Source organism: Scaptodrosophila lebanonensis, unplaced genomic scaffold, assembly GCF_003285725.1.
Source record: "Scaptodrosophila lebanonensis strain 11010-0011.00,11010-0021.00 unplaced genomic scaffold, SlebRS2 tig00000101-arrow-pilon, whole genome shotgun sequence".
Classification (NCBI taxonomy): Eukaryota; Metazoa; Arthropoda; class Insecta; order Diptera; family Drosophilidae; genus Scaptodrosophila; species Scaptodrosophila lebanonensis.
The window spans coordinates 1,045,972-1,064,715 of NW_022060569.1; the positions used below are offsets into that span (position 1 = coordinate 1,045,972).

The 18,744-nt window shown below is 38.6% G+C and overlaps 1 protein-coding gene across 2 annotated transcripts in view; it reads left to right on the forward strand.

Annotated features, from left to right (window-relative positions):
* Nucleotides 1-18,744, forward strand: part of LOC115628073 (5'-3' exoribonuclease 2 homolog) — a 64,055-nt gene that overhangs the window by 43,363 nt on the left and 1,948 nt on the right. The window lies entirely within an intron of this gene.

Consider the following 18,744-nt stretch of genomic DNA (forward strand, 5'->3'; position numbering starts at 1 on the left):
CTTTTCGTCTTTAGTGCCCTTGCCTTGATCCTCATCATTCATTTCGTCCTGCTCATTTTTTTCTTCTTCATTGTCACCCCAAATTTGTTCGTCCGGTTTTTCAGCACCATCCTCGGTTTCGCCCATTTCTTTATTAAGATCCTCCTCGTCTTCGGATTCGCCACTATCGTCCTCCAAAACTATTTTGAGTTCGATCGGACACTCAGCAGTCTTCTCGGTCGCCTTGAACTCGGATATCATTGACTGTACAGCAGATTTGAACTGAGGAGGTATTTCAGGATCAGTATTTGTCTCAACTACATTATAAATACTTATCTGATTATTCTCCTGAGTCTCCTCCCCAGCAGGGGGAGAAAACCTAAATCCAGCCGCCGTCACCGTGACATTAAACTTTGATAGAAAGTCGTACCCAAACAGCGCGGTGCATCCAATGTCACCATTAACCACTACCAAGAACTTGTGTAACACCTTCATATTGTCGATCTCCACCTCTGCTACAAATTGGCCCACCGGGCGTATCCTGTTAGTGCCAAAGCCTCGAAGTGTAGCCACGTTACTTTGCAATTTGGCGCCGCCGATTTTGTTAAATGCTGCCTCTCTCATTATTGAGACATCTGCTCCGGTGTCGACAAGTGCATTGACCACTGCATCATTCATTTTTATCTCCCTGAGACGCTTTGCTTCATATACAACATTTACGACGGCCGAAGATGTGCACTCTGTTGACATATGCCAAGTTTTATTGCAACGAAAGCACTTGATTTCAGCTTTGCAGTCCTTGGGCAAATGATCCACTGCACTACAATTAAAACAATGCTGTTTCCTTTCGCTTCTTACATTTGCATTTTTGTTGTTGTATTTGTTTGGTACAAACTGTTTTCTCTCTGCGTACACTTTCTCGTTTGTTTCCGCTACACTTTCGTAAACTTCATATTTCTCTCGCAATTCTTTGATCGATGTGCAGCTATACAAATTGTATTTAAAATCAGTTTTAAGATTTAGCCCATCCACAACATATCTAATTAACGATTCAGTATCCATCACTCCACGGGCTTCAATGCTCTTCATTTGCAACAAATACTCATGAAAATGTTCATCTTTGCGCTTTGTGCGAGCACCTCATTGTTTGCGAATTTCACCTGTTCATGCAACGATTTGTACTCGTATATGAACGTAGACTCCAAAAACAATGCTGCTGTGCGCGTCATCTTTACGCGTGCCTGAACATAATTTTGTTTTTCGTTCAAACAGTACGTGTCCGCATTTAATTCAAAATTTTTGAACCTCTTTTCCACTTGCATATTTTCACCGTCAAACTCCGGAATAATTTTAGAAAAATTTTCCACCACCAATTTGCCTTCTTCTTTGCTGCTGTCTTCCGTTTGGCATTTCAGGGTAAATAGTTCCACTAGCTGTTGCATGGTAACGCTGTTTTCGGCTGTTGTGGTTCTATTCGTTTCTTCTTGCATTTTTATACCCTGTACCCAAAGGGTACAAGGGTATATTAGTTTTGTGCGAGTGCACATGGAACACACAGAAGGAGGCTTGGTAGACCCCACAAAGTATATATATTCTTGATCAGCATGACAAGCCGAGTCGATATAGCCATGTCCGTCTGTCTGTCTGTATGAACGCAAGGATCTCCGAAAGTATAAGAGCTAGAATAACCAAACTTGGTATACAGATTCTCCCGAGACCGAGAAAGGACGAGTTTGTTTATTTTTTCTGATCCACCCCCCACTCTCCCCCTATTAACGATTTTCTATAACTCCCGTAATTCTTGGAATTTGGTAGTCACATTAGGTTAGTGATTATATAGCCGTATACCAAGTTTCATTATGATAGAATGATCGGAAAGAAAGTTATAGCCATATAACCAGGCCCAATGCACACATACATACATATGTACAAGTACACAAACACGCATAAGGCACGATTCTGATGTAAATGTATATGTATGCATGCATAGAATATTTTATATTTAATTTAGTTAATTAATTAAATTAATTAAGTTAATTAATTAAATTAATTAAGTTAATTAATTAAATTTAATTAATAAATTAATTTAATTACTTTTTTGTGGGGTGGTACAGGGTATTTAAGAGTTGAGCCTGCTCGACTTTAGCATTCCTTTCTTGTTTCTTGTTTTTCTCTGTTGCCCTCGGACCTTTCGGGCAACATCGCCCTATATGATATTGTCAGTGCGTGCTCACTTGTAACGGTTTCTTTGTCGTCTTTGTTATTCATTTTCGTGAGCGTCGACCACGTTCAAACCGACGGCTTCTTTGTCCTTGAGACTATTGGCGCCTTTCTTTTTAGAATAAACTGACTCACTCGCACTGGCTTCGGCTTTGCAACTGTGGGTACTGGCGTCGGCTTTGGTTTGTAGCCTGATCTCGTTTTTCTGGCACTCATGCAACTTTAATTGAATTTAATGTACAAATTAGTTATTTAATATCTGTAACTATGGTTTGCTTTTTGCAAAGTGTTTGCAAATTAAAAGCCGAGTTAACTAATGTGAAAGTTTGCGGACGATACGTCGCGCGTTTATCGTTTTCGGAATTAGACTGAAGAATACAATTCAAAATTATAATCTAAGCCCGCAGCGTCGCCGTCGCTGCTGCGGAGTCGCTGCCGCTGCCGCAGAGTCGCCGCCGCCGCTCCCACGAAAGTGCAGCGTTAGCACCTCGTGCGCGGTGTCGGATGTCCGTCACTGCCAACAGTGCCGTTGTAACACATCTGGTGCAACCATGACTCTGGTCATTGGCTTTTCAGCAGTTGCCAATCGTCAGTGGTTAACTTACATATGAGTATGCATGCCACTTTTCACGCACTTTTTGTCACTTTTTTCACAGCCTTTTTTTTCCACAGCTTTCAAAATTTTTAGGTTGAGCCCCGAAATGCGATCTTGTGTATCATAGAATGTTTATTATTGACAACGATACCAAGATATATGATATAGTTTAAAATAGGAATATAATGTAAAATGATGATGGCGAATATTAAGCATATGCAGCTAATGCACTCTGGTTCGACGGCTGACTTCTCTGACGGCTTCTCTCTGCTTCTTCTTCTGACTGCTGACTTCTGCTTCTTTCTTTACGGCTGACGACTGTGTTCGTAGTGCGGCTGACATCTTACTACTGACAACTAAGTACATTTCTACTGACTGCTTAAAACCAAAATGAGTACCGAGTACTGATGGCGATGCTGCTTCTAGGTGCTCCGCCATTCTCACTATCCTGCCTTCCCATCTTACATACATATATAAAGAGTTATGTTTATGTACAGGATACATTTACATCAGAATTGTGTCTATTCATATTTTTATGCGTGTATGCATGCATTCCACAAAAAGTCAAAGCAGCAACAACAACTGCAGGCAGAACTTTTTCAGAGTTTATATTTTTGGACTATAACTTTCTTTCAGATTGAACTATCATGATGAAACTTGGCATACGGACACATAATTACTAACAGGATGTAATTTCTGAATTTCAAAGTTCCACGAATAACGGGAGTTTTGTAAAATCATGAATAGCTGGGGAGTGGATGGGTGTATCAGAAAAAAAAAATTAACGTCCTTTCTCGGGCTTAGGAGAATCTGGGCACCAAGTTTGGTTTTTCTAGGTTTTATTGGTATGGGAATAGATAGGAAGTAAAGTCCCTTTGAATTACAACAAGTTAAAACGCCACGGATAAAAAATAGTATGAGGAACCACTGTGCACATGTTGGCAAAACAGCTTGGTCATGCTAAAACGGAGTAGGCAGCTGGTATAGAGTGAAAGGAAATTTTTGTAATGTAAGACTTCCTTGGTGGAGTTCCATATTAGTTTTTTTCATTACAAATAAATGTAACAGATATAAATACATTGTTTGCGTCCACGTTACATCCACGTTTGCTGTCAACACTACTACTTCTAAAATTATTACATTCCTGAAAAATATATATTAAAAATCCAATAAATAAATAAAAAAAAACTGGGACTGAAATATTTCATCCGGCTTCTTCGAATTTTAAAAAAGTACCCGAATTTCGATATTGGCAACTAAAACATCGATGTTTTCGATATTGCCCAAACATCGATATATCGACGTTTTTTCCAATTTTTCGAACGACGAGTTGAAATAAACGTTGTTTTAAAAATCAGCTTCAGACTAAGATATAGGTTTCAAGCGAAGAAGTATTGCAACCTCGATTGAACTGGTGGACTAACCGTACTTTAAACTTTCAAATCTTAGATCACTTCTTTTTTATAGCCTGTACCCAAAGGGTAAAAGGTCGTCCGTCTGTATGAGCGCAGGAGCGAGGACAAGAGCTAGAAGACCAAACTTGGTATCCAGGTTCCCCTGAGCCCTAGGCAGGTCAAGTTTGTTTTTTCATTCTCATGCACTCCCACTCCCCGGCAATTCGTGTTTTTCCCATTTCCCACACCACATACATTGACACGAACTGTTCCTTTTCTGTGTGTGAGTGTGTGTATATGATGTCCCCAACTATTTGATATTTGCGTTCTTTGTAATTTGTTGTTGCTGCATAAAGTTACTAATGAAAACCATAAGGCCAAATGTACTAAACAAAGAAAAAATTACTTTTATAAATGTTAAATAATTTTTAATTAATTAACATTTCTTGCTCTGTCAGTGCAAAACGAATGAACATACATACATAGATGTGTACATATGTATGTGTGTACATTCACACATTAGTGTCTCACATTTTGCTTTGGCTATTTCAATCAATTGCACGCAACTACACGAACAGCTGCTTGTATGTGTGTGTATGTGTGTGTGTGTGTATGTATACTTAGTTGTCCCCAACTGTTTGAAATTTTGTATTGTTTGTTCTGCCTGCATTTGTAAAATGCATATTTTGAAAATCCTTGAACGCAAAGTTGTAGATTTAGTTACGTAGATTACAGTCCCCAAATCGATCGGAAAAAATTTATAACACAAACTTTTCATTTAAAAAGGTGAATAAATATTAATATTGGAAATATTGGAGCTTGAATTATTGGGGTATTCAAGCTCCAACACACATTTCGAAAATCCGAGTATGCAGTTTTTGTATTCTTTTATAGATTATAAAAATCAATTTTAAAGTTGATTGGTGGACAACTGAAAATTTTTCAAACAAACTTTGGAGCTCGTTTTCCCCCCTTTGGAGCTCGAATTTTCCAAAATCCCTTCTTAGTGCGCACCTACACTATGATAGGATACTTGACCCCCAATTTCAGCTTCCTAGCTTTTACCGTTTGGGCTGTGGGCTGTTGACGCGATTTCCTTTTGTGCCCCAACATTTTTATAGCCTGTACCCAAAGGGTGAAAGGCTATACTAGTTTTGTGCGCATGTATGTAAAACACAGAAGGAGGCGTGGCAGACCCCACAAAGTATATATATTATTGATCAGGATGACAAGACGAGTCGGTATAGCCATGTCCGTCTGTCCGTCCGTCCGTCTGTCTGTATGAGCGCAAGGATCTGAGGAAGTACAAGAGCTAGAATAACCAAACTTGGTATCGAGGTTCCCCTAAGTCCTAGGCAGGTCAAGTTTATTTTTTTTATACTGATACACCTCCCACTCCCCCGCAATTCGTGTTTTTGTTTATAAATTCCGTAATTCTTGGAATTTTGGTAGGAACATCCAGCTAGTACTAATGTGTCCGTGTGCCAAGTTTCATCATGATAGGTCAATTGTGATGAAAGTTATAGCCATAAATAAAATCGCTGCTCATGCGCTGCCTGCAGCTCTGCCGGCAACGCTCCCCGCAGCTGTTGTTGTTGTTGCTGCTTTGGTTCAAGTTTGTGCTGCATACATACACTCATATAAACTAGAATAGACACGTGATGTAAATGTATGCTGTTAAAACTGAACATAAACATGTCTTCTAATTTACTTTAATTACTTAATTAATTAATTCATTTTTTTTAATAATTTAATTTTTTCAAATTTTTTTTGGAGCTCGATTTCCCCCCTTTGGAGCTCGAATTTTCCATTATCTTCTTATCGCCAGCCCATACTATGAAAGGATACTTGAGTCCAAATTTCAGCTTCCTAGCTTTTACCGTTTGGGCTGTGCGTTGATCACCAATCAGTCAGTCAGGACAAACTGTTTTATATATATAGATTGAATAATATGTTTTTTAAATTTAATTAATATAATATTAAAATTAATTTTTTTTTTTTTCATTTTTTCCTTTTTGGTGGGAGGTACAGGGTATTTAAGAGTTGAGCTCGCATTCCTTTCTTTTTCATTTTATATACATTTTATTGTAAATAACATCTCGAATACTAACCGAAACTGTGTCATGGTAACTATCTACCATAATAAACATTTATGCAATGGGTATGTTCTCTAAAATATTTGAAAATGCCCAATAATATGTATGTTATAAGTTGTAGTAGGTTAATTCTACTCTAGTGAAGAACTGAATTGCTTCGTTAATAAGAATTGATATGTCCTGTAATATTGAGATTTAGAAAGGCACATATTAAAATCTCCTAAAACTAACGACTTCCTATGCAAAAATGTGTGCTGTTGAAATAAGCTCTCAAATACTGCTAAAAATTTACTCAATTGGTATTATTGGATTATTGACTGAATTGAAGCCTGTCTCCATTAATACCTGTTGCCTCATTTACTAATGCAACTACTGTATCCACATTGAAAGTTACCATATATTTGTGGTTTTCAAAATTAACGAAATTTTTTGCCGTCTCAATATACTTTTTTCTAGTTACCACGTTTAAATGTGCAACCTTAATGGAATCCCGAGCATGAGATATAAATAGCTCAATTGGAATTGTGTTTAATTTTTTAACTGTCGACAGGATTACTAGTAAACGATGAATAACATCATCCGGAACTTGCGACTATCACAATCCTGCTTTTGAGCAGCCTAATATTAGCAGGAGTCATTGTACCATTTGCCATATTGTTCAAGGCAACAGCAAATCACTGGTTTTCTCACTGTCTCATAATCTCAATGAGTTCAAAGAACTTTTTGGAATTTCCCTCCCTCCCCCCTCTCCCCCGCAAATGCGATTGCATATATCCCCAGTTCGTTATTATGTGTCCGTATGCCAAGTTTCACTATGATAGACCGATTTAACGAGAAGTTATACCCATAAATATATTTGCTGCTGCAGCGCTGCCCGCGGCTGTTGTTGATGTTGCTGTTTAGTTGACTGCGAAAATGCTTACACAGACACAAATAGACGCGCATAAACATACATACCCTCACATATGTAGACGCAATTGCTTTATATATGTGCAATTATATACCCTTTACGTGAGTTCGAATACCGAGAAAGGTAAAATCGATCAAATTTTTTTAAATTTTCTTATTTTTTTTTCTATAATTATTGTAAACATATGTACAGAGTATTTCAAAGTCGGGACACCCGACATTAGCTTTTTTACTTGTTTTTTCACAGCTTTCAAAATTTTTAGGTTATTTTCAGGAATATTTGGGGTTCATTTACACTGGACCTAATGGCATATTTATACTGCTCATAGCTAACATTAATTTGATTCTGAGGCAGGAAATTATCAAATATATTTAAGCGCTTAATACTATCACGATCATATTAAAAATTTAAAACGCCTTGTATTTGTTCAAAATTAGGGCGCTGAACATCAATATCTTGAGCGTCTTCTGGCAATGATAATAATATTTGGGGCATAGGATGATATGGAATACTGAATTGAAATGTTTGTTTCTCCCTTATTTGTCGCTTGCATGAGTTAGCATTGTCGTGCTTCTGGTATTCAATGTACTGCGCCAACTCAGCACACGAAACATTTGTGGTTACAAATTGATCAATAAAATTTATTACTGGAGGAAAAAACGTATCGTTAATTAAATTGACGATAGGAGCATCTTTCAACCAAAATATGCCATGTAATGAGGTAATCCTCTATGCTGAAATCCATCTCGCCAATAATACTTTACAACAATAATACTTTACTTTATGTCTCCCAAAAACTCCCTTTTTCAACCTGCCTAATACGGTAATTGAAATATCTGGCGCAAGTAACTAGATCTGATCTTATTAAACGCGCCTTTTCTTCATAGGATAAGGCCGATGCTACTTTTTTTTTTTTTTGAAATATCAGACCTATCTACATTTTTCTTCAGTAAAACTAACAACTCTGAACACCTGGTCTCAGCATCGACATCGTTATAATAAAACAAGTAAAAAAGCTAAAGTCGGGTGTCCCGACTTTGAAATACTCTGTACATATGTTTACAATAATTATAGAAAATAAAAAAAAATAAAAAATAAAAAAAAAAATGGATCGATTTTACCTCTCTCGGTATTCGAACTCACGTAAAGGGTGTATAATTGAACATTTACATAGCAATTGCGTCTGTGTGAGTGTATGTATGCCTATGCGCATCAATTCGTGTCTGTGAAAGCATTTTCGCAGTCAACCAAACAGACATCAACATCAACAACAGCCGCGGGCAGCGCTTGAGCAGCGCTGCAGCAGCAAATATATTTATGGCTATAACTTCTTGGTAAATCGGTCTATAATAGTGAAACTTGGCATACGGACACATAATTACTAACTGGGGGTATTTGCAAAATTTTAGTTCGAAATTCCAAGAATTACGGGAGTTAGAGAAAATCGCATTTGCGGGGGAGAGGGGGGAGGGAGGGAAATTCCAAAATATACATTTTCTGCGTATTCACACAAGGCATCTTGGACTAAAATTTGGTGTGCCTAGGTCTTATAGTCTCCGAGATATAGGCGATTATACGAATGGAAAATCGGGAAAACCCCCATAGGGGGGAAGTGGGGGGGAAAATCAAATAAATAAAACAAACTCGTATAGAATACACACATAACGCATCTTTGTGGAAAATTTGGTGTCTCTATCTCTTATAGTCTCTGAGATCCAGGTGTTCATACGGACGGACAGACGGACAGACAGACAGACAGGGCTAGATCGACTCGTCTTGTCACGCTGATCAATAATATATATACTTTGTGGGGTCTGCCACGCCTCCTTCTGCCTGTTACATTTTTCAGCTCCCGCAAACCTAATATACTCTTGTACATTTGATGTACAGAGTATAATTAGGGAGCTCAAACTGGCGTATCATGGCCATGACTTTATTTTTCTCAGATTCCCAATGAGCAGGAGATGTGCCTTTTAATACCCTATAACCTTCATCGTGACTTATTATTTGATCCATATGGTTTTCACTGAGTGCATTAGCATCTCTGATGCCGTGAGGGGCGCTGTACATACGTAAACAAATAGATGTATTATGAATCAACTCTAGTTTCTTGTAATTGTAGAACAACTTATCAGTTCTTCAACCTCTCCTATCAACATTTCTAAGCTGGCAAATTTGGAAGGTCTAATGGTTGCAGCCATAAAATTATGACTGTATTCCATTCTATGTTTGAGGTTGAGCTGAACAACCTCTTCTTCATGAAAAGCTCGTGGAAGAGAAGTAACCACGTATGAAACGGGAACTGGGAACAATAGCTACTTTTAGACCACTGGTTTTATGACCATGAAAGGAAAGCGGGGAGATATTAATCGTTCCTCCAAAGGTGTAAATTTTTTGAAGCAATCGAGCAATGTCGGAAAATCTAAACCATTTGTGATAGCTGCTTTAGCTCGAAGGGTACAGCTTTAATATTTATTATTTATTTATTATTCATCGACAAACAATGCAGTCGATGTACATAAAAAATCAATACAATAGAGAACTTAAACTAAATAAAACTAAAGAAATTAAAAAGCCTATGAAAATGACTAAAATCGCTTTTGGGTTTTCAAACCTCTACTGGAGTTTTGATTAAAAACACTGACATTTTTCCAAATAAAATAAATCATTGGAATATAAACCTTATAGTTTTTTTTGGACAATCTGCATCAGAAATATTTTGCATATCCTATGTAAATATTTTTAAATAAGCAAATTACTAAATGTATACTTAAAACACCCGCATTCACACACAGCATCCAAAACAACCGCACAATAGAATTCGCGTAGAATTCCAAATGATGTTATAAAAAATGTTACAAATAAATTTAATTTTTAAAAAGCAATATAAGTGGAATTCTTAATAGGATCAAATACGCTTCTCAAACATTGGCGTTGTAATTTTAAACAATTAGTTGACGTTTCTTTAAATTTGCGCTAATTTTTATGCAAATGGAATATTTGTTATACTTTGTACCCAAAGGGTAAAAGGGTATATTAGTTTTGTGCGAGTGTACATGGAACACACAGAAGGAGGCGTGGCAGACCCCACAAAGTATATATATTCTTGATCAGGATGACAAGCCGAGTCGATAGTCATGGCCGCCTGTCTGTATGAACGCAAGGATCTCAGAACGTATAAGAGCTAGAATAACCAAACTTGGTATCCAGATTCTCCTGAGCCCGAGAAAGGACGAGTTTGTTTATTTTTTCCGATGCATCCCCCCACTCCCCCCATATTCGCGATTTTCTATAACTCCCGTAATTTTTGGAATTTTGGAAATCTGGTAGTCACATCCCGTTAGTGATTATATATCCGTATACAAAGTTTCATTATGATAGATTGATTAGAAAGAATGTTATAGCCATATTGTTGCTGCTTTGACATAATTATGTAATGCACACATACATATGTACAAGTACACAAACACGCATAGGCACGATTCTGCTGTAAATGTATTAATTAATTAAAATAATTTTTTTTTTAAAATTTTTTTTTTGTGAGGTGGTATTTAAGAGTTGAGCCTGCTCGACTTTAGCATTCCTTTCTTGTTTTTTATTTAACATAGTGCGCTACAGAATTTAAACACAATTAGTCATTCAAATGTGACCGACGGCATTCAGCTGTTGCTGACAGCTGGCTTGGAGGGGAAGTTCGAAAAAATGAAATCTTTCGAAGTTCTGTGGCACCGGCGTATTTTTTGGGAATTTTCAAAACCAACTGTAGCCAAACCACCGAAGTTTTCTGTGGTACCCCTGAATAAAACGTGCAAAAGAAACGAAGACGATAATCAGAACACACAGCACAGAAAAGTACAGTCACACAAACAAAACAAGCCACAGAAAACGGGGAGGCCGCTTTGTTGTGTTGAAGATGACGTAGCGTCTTGCAGAATTGGGCAGCTGAAATTTACATTGGAATTGCTGCCCTAGCACTGCCCGCAGCTGTTGTTGATGTTGGTGTTTTGGTTAACTTCATACATGCTCACACAGACACCATACACTCACGTAGACGGAATTGCTATGTAAATGTGCAATTATACACCCTTTCCGTGAGTTCGAATAAAGGTGTGTTCCAAAGTAAACAGGACTTAAAAAAAAAAAAAAAAAACAGAACAAATGGTTTTTTCGGCAAAATCAATTTATTTTATTCAAAATAGTCTCCTTCTGCTTCAATACAGCTTTTTGCACGATCCAAACACATGTCGCCAATATGCCGGTGCAAGCCTTTTAAATGGCCTCTACATCTGCATAACGATTTCCTTTCATGGGCAGATGCATTTTTCTGAAAAGGTAGAAGTCGCACGGTGCCATATCAGGTGAATACGGCGAGTGGTTAATGGTTAAAATGTGATTTTTGGTCAAATAATCGGTCACAAGCGTCGATCGACGAGACGGATTCTGAGCAATTTTTGGTCGTCAGTCAATTTGTGCGGAACAAACCGTGCACACACCTTTCGTAAGCCCATATGTTCGGTCAAAATGCGATAAATCGATGTTTTGGAGATGTTCAATTCCATTTCCATCAATTTCAATGATGATTTCGGCTGATTTTTGATGAATTCACGCACAGTTTCGATGGAATTTTCGGTGATCACGAATTTTGATTGGCCCAAATGTTGATCGTCATTTATGTCCTTACGACCACTTTGAAAACGTTGAAACCACTCGTGCACTCTGCTACGGGATAGGCAATAATCGCCATAAAAGTTTTACCAATTTTAAAACAAAATTGGCTCTTTGTTCGAAGCTCATTTTCGCACCGATAACACAAACATACTGACACTTAAAACGCAATAGCTTCACTTCCAATCGATGAAATGTCATGAAATTCTTACTGGAAAATCGATAAAGATAGCAGATTCTAACGCACTAGTCGACATATAGATAGCACCACCAGGGGCCGCTAGATCCAAAAAGTCATGTTAACTTTGGAACGAACCTTGTATATTCTGAATCAGCATGACGAAAAAAATCGATGTTTTTTCGTGTTTGCTCGTGCGTGTTTTGTTGTGCCTTTTTAGCTCAACACGAACACGCACGGCCACGCATGAAATCGAAATTTGCAACACGAATAGGCGGGCCCACGCGTGGTTCGAAGTGCCGAAAACACGGTCCGTGCCTAACTCTACTTCACATCATCGGCAAACATTAGTATACGGGAATGCAGTAGGATAGACAGAAGGTCATTAATAAATAGAGTGAATAATAGGGGGCCAAGATGACTACCTTGAGATACACTAGAAGTTACAAGAACAGGTTTAGATATATTCGACCTGAGTAGTACCTTCTGTGTCCTATTTTTTAAGTACGAGGAAATCCATTTCAAAAAGTTTGAGGGAAATCCCATACAAGTTAGCTTCAAGAGGAGGAGGTCGTGATTCACAGAATCAAATGCTTTGCTGAAGTCAGTATATATAACATCAGCTTGCATCTTTGCTAGAAATGCATCATTTATCAAAGATGTAAATTCAAGCAGATTAGTCGTTGTTGACCGATTTTTAAAAAACCCATGCTGAGCAGAGGAGATTATGATACTGTAAAGAGGAAGTAATTATTTTTTCAAATAATTTAGGAATGGCAGAACGTTTAGCAATGTCTCTATAGTTGGAAATGTCTTACTTACAGCCCTTTTTGTGGAGTTGTATAATAAACGATTCTTTCCAAGAAGCAGAAACGATTCCGCTCTCAAGGGACAGATTCAAAAGCCTAAGCAACGGTTTGCAAAGGGAAGTACTACACTCTTTGAGCATAAAACAAGGAATGTTGTCATGCCCAGGATAGAATGAAGCTTTTACAGATTGTATATTAGATAAAATACAAGAATCTGTAATTAATGGAGCAAATATAGAATTTTAAGGCATAATGCGGAAGGGGTAAGAATTACCGTTAAATTTGCAAATAATTCAGCACTTACAAAATCATTACAAGAATTGTTATTCGCAAGGAAAAATGACGATGGCAAAGTCGAAGATTTCCGTTTAGAATTTACGAAGTTATATAACTTTTTAGGGTCATGTTTATATTGGAGCTTGCAACGCTCAAGATAATTTGTGTAACACAGGGAGTTTAAAAGAAGAAAATTACATTTTGCAATACAATATTTAGAGAAGTCAACACCTTGAACTTTTTGAAACATCTAGATTTTATGTTTTTTAGGTTAGAAAGTCTACGCGTAGACCATGGAGGCTTAAGAGAAGAAAATTATGCAACGCTATTGGGAACACAGACATCGAAGATGGAATACATGGTGTCATAAAAAAATTTTGAAGCAAGCATAACAAAATCACATTTGCGAAAGCATTTGCGAGGCAAATTACACTTCGAAGACCATGCACTAGATCTAGGAAAGGGAAGACATATTTCTAGAGTAGAATGATAAATATCTTCAGTCTAGAAACAACAACATTAGTGATATCATTAACAAACACCAAATCGAGATATCTATGAAGGTGATTGTATATTGGATTAATTTGAACTAAAGAGAGTTCAAGAAGGCAAACCCAAATGTCATGCTGTGACGAAGGAATAAGGTGAGGGGAACTATTAAGAATGACCAAGAATTGCTTGGTAAATTAAAATCCCCCACCATAACAATCAAGTCATTATCACGCAGGCGGGAACATACTTCTCTGATACAGTAATATGGAGCATATAAACTTGAATATCAGAAGAAGAAGGAATATAGGAGCAAGTGATATATAACGCTCGGGGAGGCATCTCTTTCCTTGCCTTAACGCAAATAAATTCAATGTCTTCCGGCATATTAAGGTGGACAATTTCCAACTGATGGATGGTGGTTTTAACTGCAATTAGTACACCACCCCCACGGCGAACAGGTCTATCACGTCTATAGATTATAAAGCTATTCGACAAAATTTCAAAGTCAGATATGGTAGGATTAAACCACTTCTCTGACAAAGCAATTATGTCAAATTCAAACGAAAAGCTATCCCTATATAAATCAGTAAGTTTAGATGCAATACCTCTAACGTTTTGGTAACTTAAACTAAGAGATTTAGGAAAAATTTATAGTTTTTTGAACAATTGTTAGTAGGCGGTATTGAAGAACTAACTAGCAGGGACACCGGAATTGGAATAGTGCGTTTTTTCTGTTTAACCTCGTTAACTATCGTATGCGGTGGCTGTAATTTTGGGTCACAAATAGTTTCGGCGAAAGACACAGATGGTATCAGCAGACAGCCTCGAAACAAATAGTTGCTTCCAAGGCGCTACAACTGTAAGGAAAGGAGGGAATGCAGGTGAGGTAAAAGCAATATTGACCATTACACCAGAGGGCAGTTCGCATTGATTCTTGCGAACGCGAGAAACAGGCCCAGATGGTTTATGAGACGCCGCTGCTGCTTCGCTGCTGCTTCGCTGCGTGCGGGTGGGACAAAAATAGGGGTCGCTGAAACGGTAATCGGCGAGGGTAAAGGGGAAGTACCTGGAGAGGTTGACAGAGACAGCATTGCAGAGCAGTCAATGTTTTGAGGAGTTGATGGGAGAGGAGCAAGCGATTGCGGCGACAAGGGGGCGCGACGGACGGCACATTTAAATATATATACGAGCCCTAACCACTATTAATTGGTACGGCAAGGTTTTTTTCGACAGTGCAACTTTCAATGACTCATATTTATTTGTAGGCGATGATTGCCCAAACATATTTATACTTTTTAAAAAGGTCATTGAATTACCTTTAATTTCATATCAAAACATGCACAAGTTTCATATCAACAAAATGAAAAAACTCAATTTAAATAAAACAACTTTCATACTACACGAAATATTTTGACCATTATTAATTGGTACGGCAACATTATTTTTCTTAAAAAAACGGTGAAAAATGTAAAATGTAAACAAAAACTGGTCAAGTAACGGTAAATAGAATATTGTGATGAAGGAAAAGTAAAAACATATAACAGATAATTTTTTCTGTACAATTAATATATGTTGGTGTTTTTAGGCCAAAGAAAAACCATTGCTCACAGCTTTGCAGATGAAAAAACGATTGCTATGGGCAAGACAAAGGCAGAATTGGGAACAGAGGCGTTGGCATTCTATAATTTTTAGCGATGAATCCAAATTTGATGTGTGTGTCGGTGATGCTCGAAAACGAGTAATACGAAAACGTACGGAGGCATATCACAAAGATTGTCTTAAACGTACAGTCAAGTTTCCAACGAGCACAATGGTGTGGGGATGCATGTCAGCCAAAGGTGTGGGACAACTTTACTTTATAGATGGAACTGTAAATGCAGAAAAATACAAGTGTATCCTTCAAAGTAATCTCCTTCCATCAATACCAAAGCTTTCTGAGTGTGGGGAATATACCTTTCAACAGGATGGTGCATCACCACACACCGCAAAAACAACCAAAAATTGGCTTCAAGAAAATGGAATTGATGTCTTAGATTGGCCGTCATCAAGCCCAGATCTAAGCCCAATAGAAAACTTGTGGGCAATCATCAAAAGAAAGCTGAGGAATGACCCACAGCGTACTCTGTCAGGACTAAAATCAAAAATTCAGGAAATTTGGGATTCCATAACTCCAGAAGAATGCCTAAAATTAGTAAATACAATGCAGAAGAGAATTCAGGGTGTTATTAAAAATAAAGGAGATGTTACTCAGTTTTAATGAATATATAATGTTGCCGTACCAATTAATAATGGTCAAAATATTTCGTGTAGTATGAAAGTTGTTTTATTTAAATTGAGTTTTTTCATTTTGTTGATATGAAACTTGTGCATGTTTTGATATGGAATTAAAGGTAATTCAATGACATTTTTAAAAAGTATAAATATGTTTGAGCAATCATCGCCTACAAATAAATATGAGTCATTGAAAGTTGCACTGTCGAAAAAAACCTTGCCGTACCAATTAATAGTGGTTAGGGCTCGTATATCCAACCTCTTTTATGCATCATATTGTCATGCAACCAGCAGCTTATGAACTGCAGTTGGTCACAATCCAGAGCATCTTTATATGTGAAAGACTTCTTGCAGCACGACACAGACCACAACAAGTTTTCTAGGGTTAAAAATAAGTACACGAAAAAAAAAAGTGCGCGAGCGCAATGCACAAACAACAAAACGGCAGAAATAAAGAGAACCGTACTTAGCTGAGTGATGCTAAGATAAAGCTCTAACACAAATTTGTGAGAGCGGGAGTACAACAACAATTATGTGGACTCGATGCAAAAGACAAAATGCAGTGAAACGCACACACAAACTTATTGAAACAGGACGGCAGGCAGAAAAGCAAGGGGGGAAGGGAGGGAAATTCCAAAATACACATTTTCTGCGTATTCACATAAGTTATCTGGACTAAAATTTGGTGTCCCTAGATCTTATAGTCTCCGAGATATAGGCGATTAACGAATGGCAAATCGGGAAAACCCCCCATTGGGGCGAAGTGGGTGGGGGGAAATCAAAAAAAATAGAACAACCTTGCACAGCGTACACACATAACGCATCTTTGTGCAAAATTTGGTGTCTCTAGCTCTTATAGTTTCTGAGATATAGGTGTTCATACGGACAGACAGACATAGATCGACTCGTCTTGTCATTCTGATAAAGAATATATATACTTTGTGGGGTCTGCCACGCCTCCTTCTGCCTGTTACATTTTCAGCTCCCGCAAACCTAATATACTCTTGTACATTTGTACACATGTACAGAGTATAACAAAAAGAACAACCAAAAAAAAAAAATGCGGAGCACAAAAAAACGGGTCTGATAGAACACAAGAGAAAGCTCTTTCTGTGCATGTTTTGGAAAAAGTGAACCTTTCGTTAATAGAAGTGTATATTTACAGACTAAGACAAGCGGAGCAGCTAAAGTCGGGTGTCCCGACTTTAAAATACTCTGTACATATGTGTAGAACAATTATGCGTGTATATGCGTCTAACAATAAGATAAAAATAAGTATAAAATATAAGTAAAAATGAGAAATCAAAATTTACGCATGTCATGTCCAGGCATTGCCTCGCCCGGATGTTCGACCCGCTTTTATTGCTCTTCTTTCTCACTCCTGTTTTCTGAGCTTGCCCATTTAGAGGCCGCAAAGCTTGCACTCGCTGCCCACGAGTCTTCTTTATCGATCATGCTGGCCACATAGCTTGACGCCATGGGAGGGGTTCCGCCTCCCATCTCCGTCTGTCCGCATTCGAAGGCTGTGTGATTTGCGTCTTCAGCAGACAGCGCATTCCGCACTGGAGTCATGCCCAAATTTATGGATATAACTTCTAAAGCATCCGTGGCCGCTTAAAAGTTGAGTCAGATGGAAGTCGACCTTCCATGGATTGCACCAAGACGGTACGTGGCTGCGAGTTCGCGGATGTAACTCTTCTTGTTCACCGCGGCAGCTCAAATCGGTGTCGCATAAAGAATGAATAATCTGGTTACGCTCATTAGCAGCAGCCTCCGACCTTGTTTGGGGCCCCGAGTGTTGGCCATAATTCGTGCCAGGGCCCGTGCCGCCTCTGCAGCTTTCTTATTTGTCTGCTCCAAATGCTCTCGAAAGCACAATCGCATGTCCAGCCTAACCCCTAGATAGTTGATGGTTTGTTTGGATGTCACGAGCCTACCGTCTGCTCTACCGCCTAGCGGCTGCTGATTAGAAATGCCTCAGTTTAACCTGCCGCTCGTTCCAGACCCACTGTGCTCAGCCAACGGATGATTGTCAATCGCTACTTCGTCTGCATACCCCACTAGCGGAGAATACCGTCATACATGACGTTCTAGAGCAGCGGCCCCAGCGACCCTGGCGGCACACCGGCGACGACATTGAGGGATTTGGTTCCCGACGTGGTGTGATACGCCTTGAGCCACCAGCACGTTGAGAATGCATCCCAGGGTGCATACACAGTGCCAATTTGAGCGCGCGGATCAGTATTGAATCCGCGACCGGCGCTTTATTGAGTTGCAGGCTACGAGTAGCTAGTAACACCTCCTCCTCAGTGGTTGCGTCGCAAAAGACGGTTGGTATCATCGCAAATGTCTTTGGTTTCGAGGGGGGAAAAAACAAACAGACATAAGGCATCTTTGTGCGAAATTTTGTGTCTAGCTCTTATAGTCTCTGAGATACAGGTGTTCATACGGAGAGACAGACAGAACGACAGTCAGGGCTAGATCGACTCGTCTTGTCCTGCTGATCCAGAATATATATTTTGTGGGGTCTGCCACGCCTCCTCCTTGTTACGGTTGGTTTACGTGGCTTTTGAAATGTGGACAGAATCGAAATTCTGTAGCGGGGAAATACAAAAATTAAAATAAACTCGTATTGCGTAGAAGCTAGGAACGCCTACAAACCAAGTATGCCTAATATGCGCTCAGCCGTTTCCGAAATCCAGGCGTTCATCCAGAGGGGCGGACATGTCTAGATCGACTTATCTCGTCACGCTGTTTAAGAATATGGGGTCGGAGGTGCTTCCTTCTGCCTGTTACATACTTTGCACAAACGTAATATAGCTTTTTTACCCAACGGGACCCGAGTATAAAAACATTGTA